Source organism: Stenella coeruleoalba (assembly GCF_951394435.1).
Source record: "Stenella coeruleoalba genome assembly, chromosome: 5".
NCBI lineage: Eukaryota > Metazoa > Chordata > Mammalia > Artiodactyla > Delphinidae > Stenella > Stenella coeruleoalba.
Genome location: NC_137150.1, coordinates 21,252,290 through 21,276,492, shown reverse-complemented (window position 1 = coordinate 21,276,492; position 24,203 = coordinate 21,252,290). Strand labels below are relative to the sequence as shown.

General features: G+C 36.9%; 1 long non-coding RNA gene across 1 annotated transcript in view; it reads left to right on the top strand.

Moving 5' to 3' along the window:
* The window catches only part of LOC307187232, a 150,248-nt gene that overhangs the window by 55,271 nt on the left and 70,774 nt on the right, over window positions 1–24,203 (top strand). The window contains exon 3 of the long non-coding RNA XR_013828560.1: window positions 3,098–3,289. This is a non-coding gene — a long non-coding RNA (uncharacterized lncRNA). The remainder of the gene's footprint in view (window positions 1–3,097; window positions 3,290–24,203) is intronic.

The following is a 24,203-nucleotide window of genomic DNA, read 5'->3' as shown; positions in this document are numbered from 1 at the left end:
GACTCTTTCTATAGGAAAGCTCTCTTTGTTCCATGTTCCAATCCTAACTTTTTACATCTCTAGTAAGATTGAAAAGCATAGAGGAGAAGAAGAAAGAAATAATCAATTTAATTGTAACTGGAAAGAATATGAGCTTAGTGTTTGTAAAAGTCTCAGTTGTTTTAAGGTAGATCCGTGTAAAAACCCTTAATTTATTTCCCCTTGCTAATGAATTAAGTCTTATTGTCTCTAGAGACTCAAGTAATAAATCAATATGGCACATTAGCTCTTTCACAGTCCTGTGTAATTAAGGAAGAACTGAAATGACTCTATTTTTTACACTAAGAAATAAAATATTTTCAGCTTACTTTTTTCATTCCATTTAAATGTTCAACAGTCTGTTTTAGATCAACTTAAGTGGAAAAATGCTTGGACCTTGAAAAGAAGAATATTTTAAAAATTAAAGTTTGAGCAGTGTCCGTTTTTGACAACAAAGCTGATCGTTTTAACTGTATAAGTTTAGTTATAAATAAAGTGTGTGCAAATGGAAATCTTGTTGCTCACATTGTACATACTGACTTCAATGGGGAGGTTGGTATAATAGATCATCCACTGAATGATAACTACAACTTTAATGCAAATAGTACATGAGAGAATTTTTAAAACAGAACATGTGGACACTTTGGATGGTCATCCAATTGTACAGTTTCTTTTGTGTATATGTATATCTGTGTAATTTTAGATATTTATAGAGATTAGATAAGGGCCAAGCAATTTGAAGGAAAGCAGAATTTCTTTGAAATGATAAAGAATAAGATTAATTTTTAAATGAATTTTTAGTTAAACAGGAAAACTGGATAAGGGTTTCCCCTATTTCAGCAAAAAGATGTAGAGCCCTTTGCAGACAGAAAGTGCTCTCTCTGAGTGACCTAGTGTTGGCCTTTACTGCAGGAATAGATTTGTTTTGGTAGACTGCTGTAGCCAGCTACCTGCAGAGAGAAGGGAATCCTACTAGAGAGAATTCTTAATACAGTAGTTAAATATTGTTTCATTTGGGTGAAGCTTTCCCATATGGTATTCTCTTATATTCAGCATAATTTATAGGTTTTTAATTTAAAAACCCTTTATTTCAGAACAAATAAAAATAATTTAAACATTAACAAGAAAATTGTATATCCTCCATGGAAGAGTTTTAGCTTATTCAAATCAAGTCCACTCTGGAATGGCCAAGAACAAGATGTAAAATGAATGAGAAAAGAAAATACAGCAGAATGTACCAGATGTTTTCATGTGTTGGCTGTACATATATCTTTCTTTGTTAGCTTTTAGTTGCAGATTGAGTGCAGTGTACATAATTTTATACACAATAGACGGCCATGCATCATGTATTCACATATGGATATCATCTCTCTTAAGATTTACTGAAATAGAGAGATAGGAAAACACATGACATATATGCTGAATTCTGTATATGCAAGTGTGAATTATATAGTTAGATGCTCTCTTCAAGGGGTTTCTTATCACTATCTCACTGGGTAGTGTAAGGATTAATTAGTTAAAGTTTGTAGGCTCTTTGAAGCTAGAAAACACTCTGCAAGTGCTGAACATTATCAAAGTAATTCGAGAGTGAGGCATAAGTGATTTGCAATCTCATCAGCTCTTTGAAATGTGTGTCTAGCCTGACTCACAGTTTTCTCTTACAGTGTTTTATGGATTGGAAAGTTCTTATCAGATTTTTTTGTTTTTGTTTTTTTTTGCGGGCCTCTCACTGTTGTGGCCTCTCCCTTTGCGGAGCACAGGCTCTGGATGCGCAGGCCCAGCGGCCATGGCTCACAGGCCCAGCCTCTCCGCGGCATATGGGATCTTCCCGGACAGGGGCACGAACCCGTGTCCCATGCATCGGCAGGTGGACTCTCAACCACTGTGCCACCAGGGAAGCCCCTTATCAGATTTTTAAGATGATACATGTTCCACTGAAATCATACTAATCTGCACAACCAAACTTTTTTCTATGTATTTTCAAGCTAGATATGTTTCTAAACCTAATTTAATAAAGAATGATTTTGACATCCATTGTAACTAATCTACTACCTTTGATTGACTAAGCTGTAGTTTTCTTAATTAGTGCAACTAAAGTCTAGTTAATTTGCATGAAGGTAGCTGTTCCCATCTTTTATACATTAAAAGACAGTTAGACAAGTATTCATTGTTTCCTTAAAGCTTATATAGATTTTATTAGCATGTTTCAATCATTTCTCATTGTAATAATGTCAGTTCTGAAATGTTATTTATCTCTTTTAAGAATATATACTGTAGATAGTTAAACATGAGCATGATTTCCTTTATTCAGAAGTCAAATTCCGCACATATTCTTCTCTGTCCTCATACTCTGTGATTGTATATGGATAATGTGTCAAGAACAGTGATGTGCTGGTTATATATTTGATTGTATATTTATAAAAAGTTTAATAAAGTACCACATTTTCCATACTTATCTTATTTTTTTTTATTGGAATATAGTTGCCTTACACTGTTGTGTCAGTTTCTGTTGTACAGCAAAGTGTTGTACACTTTCTGTTGTACAGCCATATGTATAGATATATCCCCTCTTTTTTGGATTTCCTTCCCATTTAGGTCACCACAGAGTACCGAGTAGAGTTCCCTGTGCTGTACAGTAGGTTCTCATTAGCTATCTATTTTATACATAGAAATCATACTTCCTTTTTGAATCCCTTAGAGGTGGCAAGGAGGGAGGCAGGGAATTTTGTAGGCAAAGTAAGTATGTAACAAGGTGATTCCAAGTTAAACTGAATATTGTTCCTTATGATATTATTTTGATTTTGAGTGAAATTTGAAAAAAATAATATACTAAATAAAATAAGAAATACCTATTTAACTCCAACCAGAAATGATCACTATTAACGCATACCCTGTTCCATTTATATTACACTCCCTTATAATTGGAGTACACCTCAGGTTCATTTCCTTTTCTCCCTGTACAGAGGTGCAATTATTATGAGCCTGATGTTTACCTTTATGATTTTAAAGTTTCATTAGAATATATATGTTTATATATAACACTTACTAGTGTACTGTGAGTTTGTTTTTCTTTTTTCAGTACGCGGGCCTCTCACCGCTGCGGCCTCTTCCGCTGCGGAGCACAGGCTCCGGACGCGCAGGCTCAGCTGCCATGGCTCACGGGCCCAGCCGCTCCGCGGCACGTGGGATCCTCCCAGACCGGGGCACGAACCCGCGTCCCCTGCACCGGCAGGGGGACTCTCAACCACTGCGCCACCAGGGAAGCCCTACTGTGAGTTTTTAATATTCATGTGAATATTATTTCTTCCCACTTATTCTCGTTGAGAGTTACCCACATTGATACTATAGATCCCAGTCTGCTGTATTCTGTCATGTTCCATAATGTATTTATCCAAAATGCTATAATGAAAACCCTTCTCTATACTTTAGGTACACATGTGTAAGAGTTTCTAATGAATATATAGAAGGGGAATAACTGGGTTGCAGTGTGTGCACAGTTTCAATCCTGGGGAGACCAGACATCCTCATTTGTTCACATGAGTGCCACTCTACTATTCTTGTCCATACATCCTGATCAATTTAGCATCTGTCCTGAATTTTTCTTTTTAATGAAGTATTATAATCAATTGAATTGATTAAAAACTAGCATGGATTTGTTAAATGTCCATTTTGTCTAATACCTCCAGCTTTAGTCATGGCTGTACAAAAATGTGAGACAAATGAAATGTTAAGAGTTTAATGTCATAGGGGGTTAAATCTGAAAATTGACTTTATTTTCCTGACCCACTTCAAACAAAACATGGCTAGTACCTCCCTTTCAAGGGTAGCATGCAGTGTTGATGATTGATAAAACAATATGCAGTGGGTCAGCAGTGGCTAGGGACAGCTAACTCCTTCCAATCTTGCATGATGGTGGGGTAAGCGTTGGACACGATTTTTCATCCTGTCCACTTAAATGAAACTGGCAGGCCACCATATGTTGAGGTTGGAGAAAACAAAGGAACTAAGAGCTTAGGTACATGTGACTAATGTGCAGAGAATAGAAGCTGAGCACACAGAGAGTGGTTACTTGGTCCTGCTAGAGTGGTTTTGTCATCCCTCAGACACCTCCAGCTATGTATTTATTGATCACTTACTTTGAAATAATGCTTCAGCAGTGAGCTTATAAAAGTGTGTTTAATTAAAAAGTAAGTACTGAATTTTCCTTTCAAGGAAGATTATGGCATCCATAAAACCTGTACAATATATCCATTGGTGTTTTCTATCCACTATTGGGCTCATAAAGGTTAACACTGATCTCTTGAAATACAAATCTGAGGACAAAATATTAGCTGGTATTTCAAAAGTTAACAATTACACTAAGAAAACTGCCTGAAGATGTCCTTTTCATATGTTTCATTTGTGAATTTGGAGAAAGTATGCAAGCATACCAGTCTGAGAAGCATGGCTTTTCATTTAGATCAAATTACTGCTTTCTTATTTAAATTGTATTCATTTTTTATTCCAGATCTTTTCAGTACTTAACGAAATATGCAGCAAGAGCTGTTAATATGTTAGCTCCATTAGCAGCAGAGAAAAATCACAAACAGTTGAATAATGCCATTTAGATGTTTCATGTAGAAAATTAGATCTAAATATGGTTCAATTGAGCATCCAATTAATGGAACCAAGATAAAGCTTTTGGAAGTTTATTCTGCTAGAAATTAAACATTTGGCAATGTTATGAATGTTTTATAAAATTCAGTTAAAAAGCTAAGCTCTGATGATAACTTTTGGTGGTGACAACACCTTTGGAATCAACTTTGGAAAAGATTGCAGATAATTTTATTAAAAATCAATAATCAACTTTATTATGAGAAGTACATTTTTCAGAAAATAACCAGATATAATTATGACTAACAAACTGCTTTAAGTATATAAATATTTCCCAGAATAATTATACTGTTTGCTATTTTTATTTATTTATTTATGGCTGTATTGGGTCTTTGTTGCTGTGCGCGGACCTTCTCTAGTTGCAGCATGCGGGAGCTACTCTTCTTTGCAGTGCATGGAGTTATCACTGCGGGGGCTTCTCTTGTTGTGGAGCACAGGCTCTAGGGGCGCAGGCTTCAGTAGTTGTGGCTCACAGGCTCTAGAGTGCAGGCTCAGTAGTTGTGGTGCACAGGCTTAGTTGCTCCACAGCATGTGGGATCTTCCCAGACCAGGGCTCGAACCAGTGTCCCTTGTGTTGGCAGGTGCATTCTTAACCACTGCACCACCAGGGAAGTCCCTTTGCTATTTTTAATGTGTAAATAAGAAATATAAATAAGTTATTTTTCCATTTTGCTTCAATTACAGTTTAAAATTTTTGAAGAATTTCATTTTTGAAAACAATTTTGAACAGAACTATTTATAGGTCCATCAATGTAATAAAAAATAATTTGTCAGTCAGTAAATAAGTATACTAAATATTACAAAATTTTATATGTTTTAGTATACTGTTTTACTTTTAAAAAGTCACAGTTTGATAATATAATTTATAAGTCACCCTAACCTTACTGGATATCATTGAATTACTCTGTGGATTGGTACAACAAATTTATTCCTTGTCAACAGTTGGTATTATTACTTTAAAGTTGCCAAGCAAATGAATGAAAATTGGAACTTCATGTGATTTTAAGTTGCATCTCTTTAGTTACTAATGCATTAGAACATCTTTTCATTTGTAGTGGTCATTAAATTTTCCTCTTTTTATATACCCTCTTTTTTCTATTAGGTTAGATTGTTTATCTTTTTTTCTTGTTTATTTGTAAGAGTTACTTTGATATTTTTTGATATTATTACTTTTTCCGTGTATATTTTAATAGTGCTTTTCTGAAGTTTCATAGACATCAAAGGTAAATTTTGGAACATGATCTGAAGGTTTCTAAAAAGCCAACTCAGAAGTCATTCTGAGGCTATAATGCTAACTCTAAATGAATTAAAGTATTTTTGCCATTTCAGCAAAATATATTTTAAAATATTCATTAAAAAGCTCTAAAGCACTAAATTCTATCCTTTTAATAGAGGATACGTTTAACTAGCTTTCAAAAAAATCCCCTCCCCTTACAGAAATAACCTACTTATTAATGTTAATTATGTAGCTCCTGGATGGTCTACTAAATATTTCACAATTGTCTTTTTGGTAATAAATAACCTCTCAACATGCTGTTAAAAATACAGGTTCTTCAAGTCCCATTTCAGAACACAGAGTCAGAATTTCCAAGGAAAATACCTAGAACTCTGGATTTTTAAAAAGACCCAAGTCGTTCTTATTTTGGGAAATTTTGGGAAACTGCGCTCTGACACACTAGCGAAAACAGCAAAAGCAGTGGAAAGCAAGTTAGAGTCAGAAAAGAAAACCTTATCTTCATCCCACCACCCCACCTTCCCAAATCTTCTGCCTTCATTTCCTTTCTCCATCTTGGTAAATAATGCTCCATCTATCCAGCATTTCACAAGGGTCAGAAATCTGTAGGTTTGCAATTTAGCAAAGAATAAGAAAACTATTTCTGAACATTTTCCTTGGGTACATAAAATTTCAGGCTACATACTCATATGTCAGTTAATGCTTATTTCTTGCTGTAAAATAGCAGTATTTAACAAAAATGTTTAACCACTGTGGCAAAATAACCTCTGTAAAAGTTTCACTGCCATTAAAATTATATTGAAAACTTGGAGACTGGCATTTTGAATTTCGTGTATTCATGAACTATGGGAAAGCAGCTTGAGACGACAGAGACTATAATGAGAAGAGTTCTTATCTTTATTAACTTCTAAATTGTTTTGTGTTAAAGTAGATGTGCAGGAATTGGATGAACAGGTAGTTCACTGAAGCGGTAGTTAAAGTTGTGAAGCTTTGGTGACATTGCCCGTGGTAAGATCTCCACAGGAAATTTAGACCTTGGCTCAGCCGGGAGATTTTGAAGAAAGGATATTTCTAATTCTTCACTGATTCTTCTTTTTTTTATTTTTTAACATCTTTATTGGAGTATAATTGCTTTACAATGGTGTGTTAGTTTCTGCTGTATAATAAAGTGAATCAGCTGTATGTGTACATATATCCCCATGTCCCCTCGCTCTTGGGCCTCCCTCCCTTCATCCCTATCCCACTCGTCTAGGTGATCACAAAGCATCGAGCTGATCTCCCTTTGCTATGCAGCTGCTTCCTGCTAGCTTTCTGTTTTACATTTGCCGGTGTATTTATGTAAATGCCACTCTCTCACTTTGTCCCAGCTTACCCTTCTCCCTCCCCATGTCCTTAAGTCCATCCTCTACGACTGCATCTTTATTCCTGTCCTTTCCTAGGTTCATCAGAACCATTTTTTTTTTAGATTCCAAATATATGTGTTAGCATGGTATTTGTTTTTCTCTTTCTGACTTACTTCACCCTGTATGACAGACTCGAGGTCCATCAACCTCACTACAAATAAGTCAATTTCGTTTCTTTTTATGGCTGAGTAATATTCCACTGTACATATGTGCCACATCTTCTTTATCCATTCATCTGTCAGTGGACACTTAGGTTGCTTCCATGTCCTGGCTATTGTAAATAGTGCTGCAGTGAACATTGTGGTGCATGTCTCTTTTTGAATTATGGTTGTCTCAGGGTATATGCCCAGTAGTGAGATTGCTGGGTAATACGGTGGTTCTATTTTTAGTTTTTTAAGGAAACTCCATACTGTTCTCCGTAGGGTCTGTGTCAATTCAAATTCCCACCAACAGTGCAAGAGGGTTCCCTTTTCTACACACCTCTCCAGCATTTATTGTTTGTAGATTTTTTGTTGATGGCCATTCTGACCAGTGTGAGGTGATACCTCATTGTGGGTTTGATTTGCATTTCTCTAATCATTAGTGATATTGAACACCCTTTCACGTGTTTATTGGTAATCTGTATATCTTATTTGGAGAAATGTTTATTTAGGTCTTCCGCCCATTTTTAGATTGGGTTTTTTGTTTTTTTGATACTGAGCTACATGAGGTGCTTGTATAATTTGGAGATTAATCCTTTGTGAGTTGCTTCATTAGCCAATATTTTCTCCCATTCTGAGAGTTGTCTTTTCATCTGGTTTATGGTTTCCTTTGCTGTGCAAAAGCTTTTAAGTTTCATTAGATCCCATTTGTTTATTTTTGTTTTTATTTCCATTTCTTTAGGAGGTGGGTCAAAAAGGATCTTGCTGTGATTTATGTCATAGAGTGTTTTGCCTATGTTTTCCTCTAAGAGTTTTATAGTGTTTGGCCTTACATTTAGGTCTTTAATCCATTTTGAGTTTATTTTTGTGTATGGTTTTAGGGAGTGTTCTAATTCAGTCTTTTACACGTAGCAGTCTAGTTTTCCCAGCACCACTTATTAAAGAGGCTGTCTTTTCTCCATTGTATATTCTTGCCTCCTTTATCAAAAATAAGGTGGCCATATGTGCATGGGTTTATCTTTGGGCTTTCTATCCTGTTCCTTGATCTGTATTTCTGTTTTTTGCCATTATCATACTGTCTTGATTACTGTAGCTTTGTAGTATAGTCTGAAGTCAGGGGTCTGATTCCTCCAGCTCCGTTTTTCGTTCTCAAGATTGCTTTGGCTATTTGTGGTGTTTTGTATTTCCATACAAATTGAAATTTTTTGTTCTAGTTCTGTGAAAAATGCCATTCATAATTTGATAGGGATTGCATTGAATCTGTAGATTACTTTGGCTAGTATAGTCACTTTCACAATGTTGATTCTTCCAATCCAAGAATGTGGCATATCTCTCCATCTGTTTGTATCATCTTTAATTTCTTTCATCAGTGTCTTATTGTTTCCTGCCTACAGGTCTTTTGTCTCCTTAGGAAGGTTTATTCCTAGGTATTTTATTCTTTTTGTTGCAATGGTAAATGAGAGTGTTTCCTTAATTTCTCTTTCAGATTTTTCGTCATTAGTGTATAGGAATGCGAGAGATTTCTGTGCATTAATTTTGTATCCTGCTACTTTACCAAATTCATTGATTAGCTCTAGTAGCTTTCTGGTAGCATCTTTAGGATTCTCTATGTATAGTATGTCATCTGTAAACAGTGACAGTTTTACTTCTTCTTTTCCGATTTGGATTCCTTTTATTTCTTTTTCTTCTCTGATTGCCATGGATAAAACTTCCGAAAGTATTTTGAATAATAGTGGTGAGGGTGGTCAACCTTGTCTTCTTCCTTATCTTAGAGGAAATGGTTTCAGTTTTTCACCATTGAGAACTACGTCGGCAGTGGGTTTGTCACATATGGCCTTTATTATGTTGAGGTAGGTTCCCACTCTGCCTACTTTCTGGAGAGTTTTTATCATAAATCGTTGTTGAATTTTGCTGAAAGCTTTCTCTGCATCTATTGAGATGATCATATGGTTTTTATCCTTCAATTTGTTAATATGGTGTATCACATTGATTGATTTGCATATATTGAAGAATCCTTGCATTCCTGGGATAAATCCCACTTGAGCATGGTGTATGATCCTTTTTATATGTTGTTGGATTCTGTTTGCTAGTATTTTGTTGAGGATTTTTGCATCTATATTCATCAGTGATATTGGCTTGTAGTTTTCTTTCTTTTGACCTCATTGTCTGGTTTTGGTATATGGGTGATTGTGGCCTTGTAGAATGAGTTTGGGAGTGTTCCTCCCAGTACTATATTTTGGGAGAGTTTGAGAAGGATTGGTGTTAGCTGTTCTCTAAATGTTGGATGGAATTCACCTGTGAAGCCATGGGTCCTGGGCTTTTGTTTGTTGGAAGATTTTTAATCACAGTTTCAATTTCAGTGCTTGTGATTGTTCTGTTCATATTTTCTTTTTCTTCCTGCAATAGTCTTGGGAGGTTGTACTTTCCTAAGAATTTGTCCATTTCTCCCAGGTTGTCCATTTTATTGACATATAGTTGCCTGTAGTAGTCTCTCATGATCCTTTGTATTTCTGCAGTGTCAGTTGTTACTTCTCCTTTATCATTTCTAATTCTGTTGATTTGTCTTCTCCCTTTCTTTCTTGAAGAGTCTGCCTAATGGTTTATCAATTTTGTTTGTGTTCTCATAGAAACAGCTTTTAGTTTTATTGATCTTTGCTACTGTTTCCTTCATTTCTTTTTCATTTATTTCTGATCTGATCTTTATGATTTCTTTCCTTCTGCTAACTTGGGGTTTTGTTTTGTTCTTCTTTCTCTAATTGCTTTAGGTGTAAGGTTAGGTTGTTTATTTGAGATTTTTCTTGTTTCTTGAGGTTGGATTGTATTGCCATAAACTTCCCTCTTAGAACTGCTTTTGCTGCATCCCATAGGTTTTGGGTTGTTGTGTTTTCATTGTCATTTGTTTCTAGGTATTTTTTGATTTCCTCTTTGATTTCTTCAGTGATCTCTTGGTTATTTAGTAGTGTGTTGTTTAGGCTCCATGGGTTTGTATTTTTTACAGATTTTTTTCCTGTAATTGATATCTAGTCTCATAGCACTGTGGTTGGAAAAGATACTTGATATGATTTCAATTTTCTTAAATTTACCTAGGCTTGATTTGTGACCCAAGATATGATCTGTCCTGGAGAATGTTCCATGAGCACTGGAGAAGAAAGTGTATTCTGTTGTTTTGGGATGGAATGTCCTATAAATATCAATTAAGTCTATGTGGTCTAATGTGTCTTTTAAAGCCTGTGTTTCCTTCTTTGTTTTTATTTTGGATGATCTGTCCATTGGTGAAAGTGGGGTGTTAAAGTCCCCTACTATTATTGTGTTACTGTCGATTTCCCCTTTTATGGCTGTTAGCATTTGCCTTATGTATTGGGGAGCTCCTATGTTGAGTGCATAAATATTTTCAATTGTTATATCTTCTTCTTGGATTGATCCCTTGATCATTATGTAGTGTCCTTCTTTGTCTCTTGTAAAAGTCTTTATTTTAAAGTCTATTTTGTCTGATATTAGAATTGCTACTTCAGCTTTCTTTTGATTTCCATTTGCATGGAATATCTTTTCCATCCCCTCACTTTAAGACTATACCTGTCCCTAGGTCTGAAGTGGATCTCTTGTAGACAGCATATATATTGGTCTTGTTTTTGTATCCATTCAGCCAGTCTGTGTCTTTTGGATGGAGCATTTAATCCATTTACATTTAAGGTAATGATCAATATGTATGTTCCTATTAAATTTTTCTTAATTGTTTAGGGTTTGTTATTATAGGTCTTTTCCTTCTCTTTTGTTTCCTGCCTAGAGAAGTTCCTTTAGCATTTGTTGTAAAGCTGTTTTGGTGTTGCTGAATCTCTTAACATTTTCTTCTCTGTAAAGGTTTTAATTTCCCCGTCAAATCTGAATGAGATCCTTGCTGGGTAGAGTAATCTTGGTTGTAGTTTTTTCCCTTTTATCACTTTAAATATGTCCTGGCAGTCCTTTCTGGCTTGCAGAGTTTTTGCTGAAAGAGCAGCTGTTAACCTTATGGGTACTCCCTTGTTTGTTATTTGTTGCTTTTCCCTTGCTGGTTTTAGTGTTTCTTGTTTGTATTTAATTTTTAATAGTTTGATTAATATGTGTTTTGATGTCTTTCTTCTTGGATTTATCCTGTATGGGACTCTCTGCACTTCCTGGACTTGATTGACTATTTCCTTTCCCATGTTTGGGAAGTTTTCAACTCTAATCTCTTGAAATATTTTCTTAGTCCCTTTCTTTTTCTCTTCTTCTTCTGGAGCCCCTATATTTCAAATGTTGGTGTATATAATGTTGTCCCAGAAGTTTCTGAGACTGTCCTCAATTCTTTTCATTCTTTTATCTTCAGTCTGCTCCTCAGTGTTTATTTCTACTATTTTAAATTCCAGATCACTTATCTCTTTTTCTGCCTCAGTTATTCTGCTATTGATTCCTTCTGGAGTACTTTTAATTTCATTTATTGTGTTCTTCATCATCGTTTTTTTGCTCTTTAGTTTTTCTAGGTCCTTGTTAAACGTTTCTTTTATTTTCTCCATTCTGTTTCCAAGATTTTCGACCATGTTTACCATCATTACTCTGAATTCTTTTTCAGGTAGACTGCCTATTTCATCTTCATTTGTTAGGTCTGGTGGGTTTTTACCTTGCTCCTTCATCTCCTGCATATTTCTCCGTCTTCTCATTTTCCTTAACTTACTGTGTTTGGGGTCTCCTTTTCACAGGTTGCAAGTTTGTAGTTTCTGTTGTTTTTGTTGTCTGCCCCCAGTGGGTAATGTTGGTTCAGTGGGTTGTGTAGGCTTCCTGGTGGAGGGGACTGGTGCCTGTGTTCTAGTGGGTGGGGCTGGATCGTGTCTCTTTGGTGAGCAGGACTGCATCCGGTGGTGTGTTTTGGATTTTCTGTGAAGTTAGTATGACTTTAGGCAGCCTCTCTGCTAGTGAGTGGCATTGTGTTCCTGTCCTGGGGCATCCAGCACTGGAGCTTGGTGACCGTTGGGTGGAACTAAGTCTTAGTGCTGAGATGAAGATCTCTGGGAGAGCTCTTTCCAATTAGTATTTCTTGGGGCTGGGAGGTTTCTGGTGGTTCAATGTCCTGGATTCAGCCCTCCCACCTTGGAGGCTCAGGCCTGACACCCAGCTGGAGCACCAAGACCCTGCGCACCCCACGGATCAGAAGAAAAGGAAGTTAGTAAAAAAAAAATAGAAGAGACAGAACCCTAGGAGAAATGGCAAAAGCAAACCTAAACAGAGGAAAGCACACAAAGAAACACACACATGCACACTCACAGAAAGAGAAAAAATAAAATAAATTTTAAAAATTAAAAAAAGAAAAGGGAAAAACATTTAAAAAATTAAAAAGAAATTAAAAACAATAAAAGAGGAGAGCCACCAAACCAATAAACAAATCCACCAATGATAGTGAGCACTAAAAACTAAACTAAGATAAACATAAAACCAGAAACAAATTAGACACAGAAAGCAAACCCCAAGTCTACAGTTGCTCCCAAAGCCCACCGCCTCAATTTGGGGAACATTTGTTGTCTATTCAGGTATTCTTCAGAGGCAGCGTTTATCAAGTTGACTGTGGGGATTTAATCCGCTGCTACTGAGGCTGCTGGGAGAGATTTCCCTTTCTCTTCTTTGTTTGCACAGCTACTGCCGTTCAGCTTTCGTTTTGGCCCCATCTCTGTGTGTAGGCCATCCTCAGGAGCCGTTCCCTGCCCTGACAGGAGGGGTTAGACCAGCAGCTGATTAGGGCTCTCTTGCTCATTCAGGTTGGGGAGAGGGAGGGGTACGGTAGTCATAATTGGAATCTGGGGCGAACCTGCGGCTGGCCAGTGTAACATTACAACAGCCTGAGTCACGGCGTGTTTTCTCCTGGGGAAGTTGTCCCTGGATCATGGGACCCTGGCAGTGGTGGGCTGCACAGGCTCCTGAGGGGGGTGTGGGTAGTGACCTGTGCTTGCACACAGGATTCTTGGTGGCAGCAGTGGTGGAGTTAGTGGTTCATGCCCATCTCTGGGGTCTGAGCTGATAGCCAAGGCTCACATCCGTCTCTGGAGCTCACTTAGGCGGTGCTCTGCCTTCTGTGGGTACACGGGGAAGGAATCCCTCTCTTCACGCACCCCAAAACAATGGTCTCTTGCCTCTTTGTCATGTCCACACTTTTTCCTGGACTCCCTCCCGGCTAGCTGTGGTACACTAGCCCCCTTCAGGCTGTCTTTATGCAGCCAACCCTAGTCCTCTCCCTGGGGTCTGACCACCGAAGCCAGAGCCTCAGTTCCCAGCCCCTACCTGCCCCGGGGAGCAAGCAGGCCATCATCTCAGGTTGGTGAGTGCTGGTTGGCACTGATCCTCTGTGCAGGAATCTCTCTGCTTTGCCCTCTGCATCCCTGTTGCTGTGCTCTCCTTCATGGCTCCAAAGCTTTCCCTCCACCCACCCCATGTCCCTGCCAGTGAAGGGGCTTCCTCGTGTGTGGAAACTTTTCCTCCTTCACAGCTCCCTCCCCAAGGTGTGGGTCCCATTCCTATTCTTTTGTCTCTGTTTTTTCTCTTTTCTTTTGCCCTACCCAGGTACATGGGGATTTTTGTGCCTTTTGGGAAGTCTGAGGTCTTCTGCCAGTATTCAGTAGGTGTTCTATAGGAGTTGTCCTACATGTAGATGTATTTCTGGTGTATCTGTGGGGAGGAGGGTGATCTCCAGCTCTTACTCCTCCACTGTCTTGAATAAAAAGCTGCCCTTCATTGATTCTTGAGAAAGCTCTTAAGGGGAGACAGCACAGCATTGTGGAAAAAGGCCAATTATGTAGTCAGACAACAGACTTTGAGAAGTTAGCTAATTGTTTTATGTTTCAAATTTCAGGTCTGTGAAATGGGTTAAAAATATCTAGTACCTGAGAGGGTGGTTATAAAAATTATATAAGAAAATAACGTCAGTTGATTATATGTGCCCTGTACTTTTTCCTAAAACAAAGACCCCATTTAACTTAGTTACTCTGTATAGCTTGCCTTGGGTATTTTTAAGAAACACCTCATTGGTGGTGAATAAAAGAATAGTTATTCTGGCAAACTAGGATACTTAGTCCAGCATTGACTTTTCAGAGGTCCAGCTGTTATGTGAAGAAATGACATGACTTGTTAAAAAAAAAGTGGATAATTGTACGTTATTTAGGAGATAGTCATTATTTACTGTGTCTATATAAGTCTCAGGCAGAGCACAGAGCTTGAACTGAAGGGTTGGATGAGAAGGAGTAAGAGCCTTTGGGAAAAGGTTTCCTCAAGGATGAGTTCTCTCAATTTCTAGCTTGAAATACTGCATATATGGTGCTGCTAATTTCTGAACTAGAGGAATACCAGAGGAGGAACGATGTTCTGTGGGTAAAATAAGGGGTTGCATTTTGATATGTAGAGATGTATAGTAGAAAGTTGGATGTGTCCCATCTGGCAGTCAAAGATCTGTCCTGGAGATGTGAATTTGTCAGTGGTCAGCATAGAAGCCCTGAAAATGCCTACACCTAGAAAGCAAAGTGAAGGGGATCCATAATTAAGACCTGAACAACTCCAATATCTAGAGATTTGACAGAGGAGCCAAAAGACATACATATAAAATTTGTGTTAAAATTAATGGGAAAAGACAAACTACTTAGTAAGAGGTATTGAGACAACTAGCTATTAGCTAGCAAATTGGGAAAATAATAATAAATAGAGTATCTTTGATCAAGTATTCAAATGTACGAAAATGAAGCCACTCACATGCTGGACATAAATATATAAAACTAAACTATTTTAATGGCAAGATTTTATAAGCAAACATTAAGTAATTATTTTAAATTCTTTTAGCCCATGTTTTCTCTTTCTCCCTTGCTTTTCATCTGTATTTGTATGTCATTTTAACTCACCCGATAGTGACTTCTCTGAGCCCAATTATTTTTCTTTATTTAACCATCCATCTGTTTTTAATATGTGCATCACCTTCTCAGTAGAGAAGAAACACAAAATTTGTGTTGTTATGTTGAAAACTCCTTGCTCATTAGAGTTGGGCTTCCGAAACGTAATTTATTTAGAGATTCTCATCAGACTTTGATTTTTCAGGTTTCTGTGATTGCTTCTCCAAAATAATCAGTGTCTGAAGGTGATGACTACAATAAAAGTAAAATTAGGCAGGCTTTTAAGAAAATTATGTGTAAGAGAATTCAAAGCTCTTAAATTTGAGATCTTAATAGCATTGCTTTCCTCTGAGTCCTCTATTCACTTTTCCTAGAATTTCAATCTTTTTCCCCCCTCAGACAAGATATTACAACTAAGAACATTGTTGAGCTTGAGACTCTTGTCCATAGAAATAGAGATTGCAGAAAAAATTTCAAAAATTAAAATCATTCTGTGAATTATCAACATGGATTTTTGTCAGAACAAAATAGTGAAATAGGTAAGTTTTACCTTGGTGTCCTTGGTTCATCTGCTTCCAGGTGTCCCCTTCTTTCCCTGGGCTTTAAGTGCCTGTGTGTGGTCCATCAGGAATGTATAGAATAACTTTGATAGTAAAGTTGTTTCTGTCTTACAAAGATTTCTTCATTACATGATACATATCTCCATATTTATCTAGGCTGTCTTTTATTGCCTTTTTTTAATTGAAATATAGTTGATTTACAATGTTGTGTTAGAGTCTGGTGTACAGCAGGGTGATTCAATTATACATACATATATATTCTTTTTTATATTGTTTTTTATTATAGGTTGTAGGTTATAGGTCTGGAGCTCCTTTAAGCGGTGCTCTTAATCCCCTCTCCTCGCACACCAGGAATCAAAGAGGCAAGAAAAAGTCTCTTGCCTCTTCGGCAGCTCCAGACTTTCCCAGACTCCCTTCCGGCTAGCTGTGGCGCACTAACCTCCTGGAGGCTGTGTTCACGCCACCAACCCCAGTCCTCTCCCCGGGATCCGACCTCCGAAGCCGGAGCCTTGTCTCCCAGCCCCCGCCCACCCTGGCGGCTGAGCCAGGGCTGGTGAGTGCCAGTCGGCACTGATCCTCCATGGGAGAATCTCTCCGCTTTGCCCTCTGCACCCCTGTTGCTGTGCTCTCCTCCGTGGCTCCAAAGCTCCCCCGTCCGCCACCCACCGTCTCCGCCCGCGAAGGGGCTTCCTAGTGTGTGGAAACCTTTCCTCCTTCACAGCTCCATCCCACTGCTGCAGGTCCTGTCCCTATTCTTTTGTCTCTGATTTTTCTTTTTTTTTTTGCCCTACCCAGGTACGTGGGGAGTTTCTTGCCTTTTGGGAGGTCTGAGGTCTTCTGCCAGCGTTCAGTTGGTGTTCTGTTCCACATGTAGATGTATTTCTGATGTATTTGTGGGGAGGAAGGTGAGCTCTGCGTCTTACTCTTCTGCCATCTTGAAGCTCCCTTCTCTAATTATTTCTTCATAGTGTAATTACAATTAGTATTTGTTTATTAATCTTGTTTAACTTCACTGAACTCTTATTCATACTACTAATTTATCTTCACTTTCTTTTGGGTTTTCTATGTAAATTATCATATATTCTGCAAATAATGTTTATTTTGTTTCTTATAACTTCTTACAAAATCTTTTTATGTCATATTTTTTAGGGAACTTCAAAACAATGTTGAATAGAAATATGATACTAGGAATCTTCATTTTTTACAGTTTTTCACAGAAAGTTCTTAAAGCTTCATCATTAAGGTGATATTTGATATTTTCTGTGAGATTGTGGTAGATATATTAATCTAGTTAAGGAAATGCTCATCTAGTCCTAGTTTGCTAGTGTTATTTATTTTATGTTACAGTCATTCATTTGTTTTATTTTTTAGATTTCATGTTAAGGGATAGCATACAGTATTTGTCTTTCTCTAGTCTGACTTATTTCACTGAGCATAAAACCCTCCAGGTCCATCCATGTTGTTGCAAATGGCAAAAATATTCCATTATATATATATATATTATATATATATATATATATTATATATATATATATATGCACCACATCTTTAGCCATTCATCTGTTAATGGTCACTTAGGTTATTTCCATATCTTGGCTATTGTAAATAATGCTGCTGTGAACATTGGGGTGTATGTGTCTTTTCAAATTAGGGTTTTTGTTTTTTTCAGATGTATATCAAGAAGTGGAATTGCTGGATCACATGGTAGTTCTATTTTTAGTTTTTTGAGGAAACTCCATACTGTTTCCCACAGTGGCTGCACCAATTTACATTCCCACCAACAGTGCACAAGTGTTCCCTTTTCTCCCCATCCTGGCAACATTTGTTATTTGTGGTCTTTTTGATGATAGTCATTCTGACAAGTGTGAGGTGATATATCATTGTGGTGTTGATTTGCATTTCTGTGATGATAGGTGATGTTGAGCATCTTTTCATGTTCCTGTTGGACATCTCTATGTCTTCTTTGGAAAAAAATGTCTAATTCAGGTCTTTGCCCATTTTTAATTCAGTTGTTTGTTATTTTTGATATTGAGTTTTATCAGTTGTCTATATATTTTGGATATTAACCCCTTATTGGTTATATCATTCATTTGCAAATATTTTCTCACATTCAGTAGGTTCTTTTTGTTTTGTTGATGGTTTCCTTTGCTGTGCAAAAGTTTTTAAGTTTAATTAGGTCCCATTTGTTTATTTCTGCTTTTGTTTTCTTTGCCTTAGGACACAGATCCAAAAAAATATTGCTACAATTTATGTCAAAGGATGTTCTACCTATGATTTCTTGTAGGAATTTTTGGTTTCTGGTCTTAAATTTAGGTCTTTAATCCATTTTGAGTTTATTTTTGTATATGCTGTGAGAAAATGTTCTAATTTTATATGTAGTTGCCCAATTTTCACAGCACCACTTACTAAAGAAACTGTCTTTGCTCCATTGTATATTTTTGCCTCATTGACATAAATTAATTGACCATGAGTGCATGGCTTTATTTCTGGGCTCTCTATTCTGTTCCACTGATCTATGTGGCTGTTTTTGTGCCAGTACCTTACTGTTTTGATTACTGTGACTTTGCAGTATAGTTGGAAGTTAGGGACTGTTATACCTCAACTCTGGATCTGCTCTTCTTTCTCAAGATTTTTTTGGCTTTTCAAGGTCTTTTGTGGTTCCATACAAATTTTAAAATATTTGTTCTAGTTCTGTGAAAAATGCTATCATTTTTTTGATAGGGATTGCATTGAATCTATAGATTGCCGTGGATAGTATAGTCATTTTAACAATATTAATTCTTCCAATCCATGAATACAGTATATCTTTCTATTTATTTGTATCATCCCCATTTTCTTTCATTAGTGTCCTATAGTTTTCCAAGTGTAAGTCTTATCTCCTTAGGTAGGTCTATTCCTATGTATATTATTTTATTTTTTTTAGGTGATTATAAATGGGATTGTTTCCTTAATTTCTTTTTCTGATAGTTCATTGTTAGTATATAGAAATGAAACAGATTTCTATGTATTAATTTTGTATACTGCAACTTTATTGAATTCACTGATGAGCTCTAGTAGTGGTATCTTTAGGATTTGGTGGTATCTTTAGGATTTTCTATATATAGCATCATGTCATCCACGGTGACAGTTGTATTTCTCCCCTTGCAATTTTGATTCCGTTTTCTTCTCTGATTGCTGTGGTTAGGACTTCCAATACTATGTTAAATAAAAGTGGTGAGAGTGGGCATCCTTGTCTTGTACCTGATCTTAGGGAAAATGCTTTTAGCATTTCAACATTGAGTATGATGTTACCTGTGGGTTTATCATATACGGTCTTTTTTATATTGAGGTATGTTCCCTCTGTACCCAATTTATGGTGAGTTTTTATCAAAAATGGATGTTGAATTTTATCAAAAACTTTGTCTGCATCTATTGAGATGATCATATGGCCTTTACTCTTTTGTTTTTTTTTTTTCCCAGAGCAGAGGTTCTGGACACGCAGGTCCAGCGGCCATGGCTCACGGGCCCAGCCACTCCGTGGCATGCGGGATCCTCCCGGACCAGGGCACGAACCCGTGTCCCCTGCATTGGCAGGCGGACTCCCAACCACTGCAACACCAGGGAAGCCCCATGGCCTTTACTCTTTAATTTGTTAGTATGGTGTACTGTATTGATTGATTTGCAGATATTGAACCATTCTTGCATCCCTGGGATAAATCAACTTGATCACAGTATATGATCCCTCTAATCATATATATAAATCTAATCAATATATAATATTATATATATATTATATATATAATATTATATATATATTTTATATATATATATATAATCTAATCAATCCACAGTATTGTTGGATTCGTTTTGCAAATATTTTGTTTAGGATTTTTGCATCTGCATTCATCACTGATATTGGCCTGTAATTTTGCTTTTCTGTGATATCATTGTTTGGTTTTTGTGTCAAGGTATTGCTGGCCTTGGGCTTCCCTGGTGGTGCAGTGGTTGAGAACCTCCCTGCCAATGCAGGGGACACGGGTTTGAGCCCTGGTGTGGGAAGATCCCACATGCCGTGGAGTAACTAGGCCCGTGAGCCACAACTACTGAGCCTGCGCGTCTGGAGCCTGTGCTCCGCAACAAGAGAGGCCATGATAGTGAGAGGCCTGCTCACTGCAATGAAGAGTGGCCCCCGCTTGCCGCAACTAGAGAAAGCCCTCACACAGAAATGAAGACCCAACACAGCCAAAAATAAATAAAAATTAGAAAAGAAAGTATTTCTGGCCTCATAAAATGAGTTTGGAAGTGTTATTTCCTCTGCAATTTAAGTATGAGTGTTAACTCTTCTTTAAATATTTGGTAGAATTCACCCTGAAGCCATCTGGTCATAGATTCTTGTTTGCTGGGAGTTTTGTTTTGTTTTCTGATTCAATTTTGTTTATGGTAATTAGTCTCTTTATATATTATTTTTCTTCCTGGTTCAGTTTTGGGAGATTGTATATTTCTGGGATTTGTCCCTTTCTTCTAGGTTGTCCATTTTATTGGCATATAGTTCTTCATAGTAACCTCTTATGATCATTTGTATTTCTGTGGTGTCAGTTATAACTTCTCCTTTTTCATTTCTGATTTTACTGATTTGGCCCCCCTTCTTTTTTTCTTAATGAGTCTGGCTTATCAATTTTTGTCTTTTCACAAAACCAGCTCTTAGTTTTATTGATCTGTTCTGTTTTTTTAGTCTCTGTTCCATTTATTTCTGCTCTAATTTTTATGATTTCTTTCCTTCTACTAAGATTGGGTTTTGTTTATTCTTCTTTTCTAGTTCCTTTAGGTGTAAGGTTAGGTTGTTTATTTGGGATTTTTCTTGCTTGTATTGCTATAAACTTCCCTCTTAGAACTGCTTTTGCTGAGTACCATAGATTTTGGATCTTTGGGTTTTCTTTTTTATTCGTCTCCAGGTATTTTTGGACTTCTTTGATTTCTTCAGTTATCCATTTTTTGTTTAGTAGCATATTGTTTAACATCCACGTGTTTGTGTTTTTTGCAGTTTTTTTCCTGTAGTTGATTTCTAGTCTCTTGACACTGTGGTCAGGAAAGAAGGTTGGTATGATTTCAGTTTTCTTGAATTTACTTGGGCTTGTTTTGTGGCCTAGCATATAGTCTATCCTGGAGAATGTTTCATATGCACTTGAAAAGAATGTGTATTCTGCTGCTTTTGGATGGAATGTTTTATATACATATACGTACACACACACACACACACACACACACACACACGTATGAATAGAACAGATGAACATATAAGGTAATCTGTTCTAATGTGTCATTTAGAGCCAGTGTTTCCTTATTGATTTTCTGTGTAGATGATCTGTACACTGATGTAAGTGGGGTATTAAAGTCCTATATTATTGTGTTACTGTCAATTTCTCCCATTATGTCTGTTAATATTTGCTTTATGTATGTTGGGTGCATGTATGTTGACACTTGTTATATCTTTTTCTAGGATTGATCCCTTAATCATTATGTAGTGTCCTTCTTTGTCTCTTGTAACAATCTTTGTTTTAAAGCCTATTTTTGTCTGATATGAGTATTGCTACTTCAGCTTTCTTTTGATTTCCATTTCACTGAAGACTTTCCATACCCTCACTTTCAGGCTGTGTGTGTTTTTAGATATGAATTGAGTCTCTTATAGGCAACAGCATACACACACACACACACACACACACACACACACACACACACAGAGTAAGTCCCCTACATATGAACACATTTCTTTCCAAGAGTGTGTTCATAAGTCCAATTTGTTCGTAAGTCCAACAAAGTTAGCCTAGGTACCCAACTAACACAATTGGCTATATAGTACTGTACTCTAATAGGTTTATAATACTTTTCACATCAATAATACATTAAAAAACAAAGAAAAATAAAGAAAACATTTTTAATGTTACAGCACATTACCTTGAAAAGTACAGTAGTACCAGCTACATCACCACTGCTTTTACACTTGCTTCCTGACATCCTGGGCTTGAAACAAAGATACTGTACTACTGTACTCTATACAGTATTGTACACTAAAGTACACAAAAGTGCAACCACTTGTAGAGGATGCACACACATGGCAATGTATGCCAATCATGTGAGCTACCTTACATGATTGGACATGTGAACACACATTCGTATCTTTGAAAGTTCACAGCTTGGAGGTTCGAATGTAGGGGACTTACTGTGTGTGTGTGTGTGTGTGTTTGCATGCGTGCACACGTGTGCACTCACGTACCTCTTTTTTAATCCATTCAGCAACTTTATGTCTTTTTTTAAATTAGCTATCTACTTTATACATATTAATGTATGTATGTCAATCCCAATCTCCCAATTCATCCCACTAATCCTCCTACCCCCTGCTTTCACCCCTTGCTGTCCATACATTTGTTGTCTATATCTGTCTCTATTTCTGCCTTGCAAACTGGTTCATCTGTACCATTTTTCTAGATTCCACATATATGCGTTAATATACAATATTTGTTTTTCTCTTTCTGACTTAATTCACTCTGTATGACAGTCTCTAGGTCCATCCACGTCTCTACAGATGATCCAATTTCATTCCTTTATATGGCTGAGTAATATTCCATTGTATATATGTGCCACATCTTCTTTATCCATTCGTCTGTCGATGGGCATTTAGGTTGCTTCCATGACCTGGCTATTGTAAATAGGGCTGGCTATTGTAAATGAACACTGGGGTGCATGTCTCTTTTAGAATTATGGTTTTCTCTGGGTATATGCCCAGTAGTGGGATTGCTGGGTCATATGTTAATTCTACTTTTAGTTTTTTAAGGTACCTCCATACTGTTCTCTATAGTGGCTCTATCAATTTACATTCCCACCAACAGTGCAAGAGGTTTCCCTTTTCTCCACACCCTCTCCAGCATTTGTTGTTCGTAGATTCTCTGGTGATGGCCATTCTGACTGGTGGGAGGTGATACCTCATTGTAGTTTTAATTTGCATTTCTCTAATACTTAGTGATGTTGAGCAGCTTTTCGTGTGCCTCTTGGCCACCTGTATGTCTTCTTTGGAGAAACGTCTATTGAGGTCTTCTGCCCATTTTTTCATTGGGTTGTTTGTTTTTTTTAATATTGAGCTGCATGAGCTGTTTATATATTTTGGAGGTTAATCCTTTGTCTGTTGATTCATTTGCAAATATTTTCTCCCATTCTGAGGGTTGTCCTTTTGTCTTGTTTATGGTTTCCTTTGCTGTGCAAAAGCTTTTCAGTTTCATTAGGTCCCATTTGTTTATTTTTATTTTTATCTCCATTACTCTAGGAGGTGGCTCAAAAAAGATCTTGCTGTGATTTATGTCAAAGAGTGTTCTTCCTTTGTTTTCCTCTAAGAGTTTTATAGTGTCTGGTCTTACATTTAGGTCTTTAATCCATTTTGAGTTTATTTTTGTGTATGGTGTTAGGGAGTGTTCTAATTTCATTCTTTTTACATGTAGCTGTCCAGTTTTCCCAGCACCACTTATTGAAGAGACTGCTTTTTCTCCATTGTATATCCTTGCTTCCTTTGTCATAGATTAATTGTAAGTTTGTGTATTTATCTCTGGGCTTCCTACTCTGTTCCATTGATCTATATCTCTGTTTTTGTGCCAGTAGCATATTGTCTTGATTATTGTAGCTTTGTAGTGAAGTCTGAAGTCACGGAATCTGATTCCTCCAGCTCAGTTTTTTTTCCCTCAAGGTTGCTTTGGCTATTTGGGGTCTTTTGTGTCTCCATACAAATTTTAAGATTTTTTTGTTCTAGTTCTGAAAAAAATCCCATTGGTAATTTTATAGGGATTGCACTGAATTTGTAGATTGCTTTGGGTAGTATAGTCATATTCACAGTATTGATTCTTCCAATCCAGAGCATGGTATATCTCTCCATATGTTTGTGTCACCTTTGATTTCTTTCATCAGTGTCTTATAGTTTTCTGAATTCAGGTCTTTTACATCCTTAGGTAGGTTTATTCCTAGGTATTTCATTCTTTTTGTTGCAGTGGTGTATGGGATTATTTCTTTAATTTCTCTTTCGGATCTTTTGTTGTTAGTGTATAGGAATGCAAGAGGTTTCTGTGCATTAATTTTTTAACCTGCAACATTACCAAATTCATTGATAAGCTCTAGTAGTTTTCTGGCAGCATCTTTAGGATTCTCTATGTATAATATCATGTCATCTGCAAACAGTGACAGTTTTACTTTTTCTTTTCCGATTTGGATTCCTTTTATTTCTTTTACTTCCCTGATTGCTGTGGCTGAGACTTCCAAAACTATGTTGAATAATAGTGATGAGAGTGAACCTCCTTGTCTTGTTC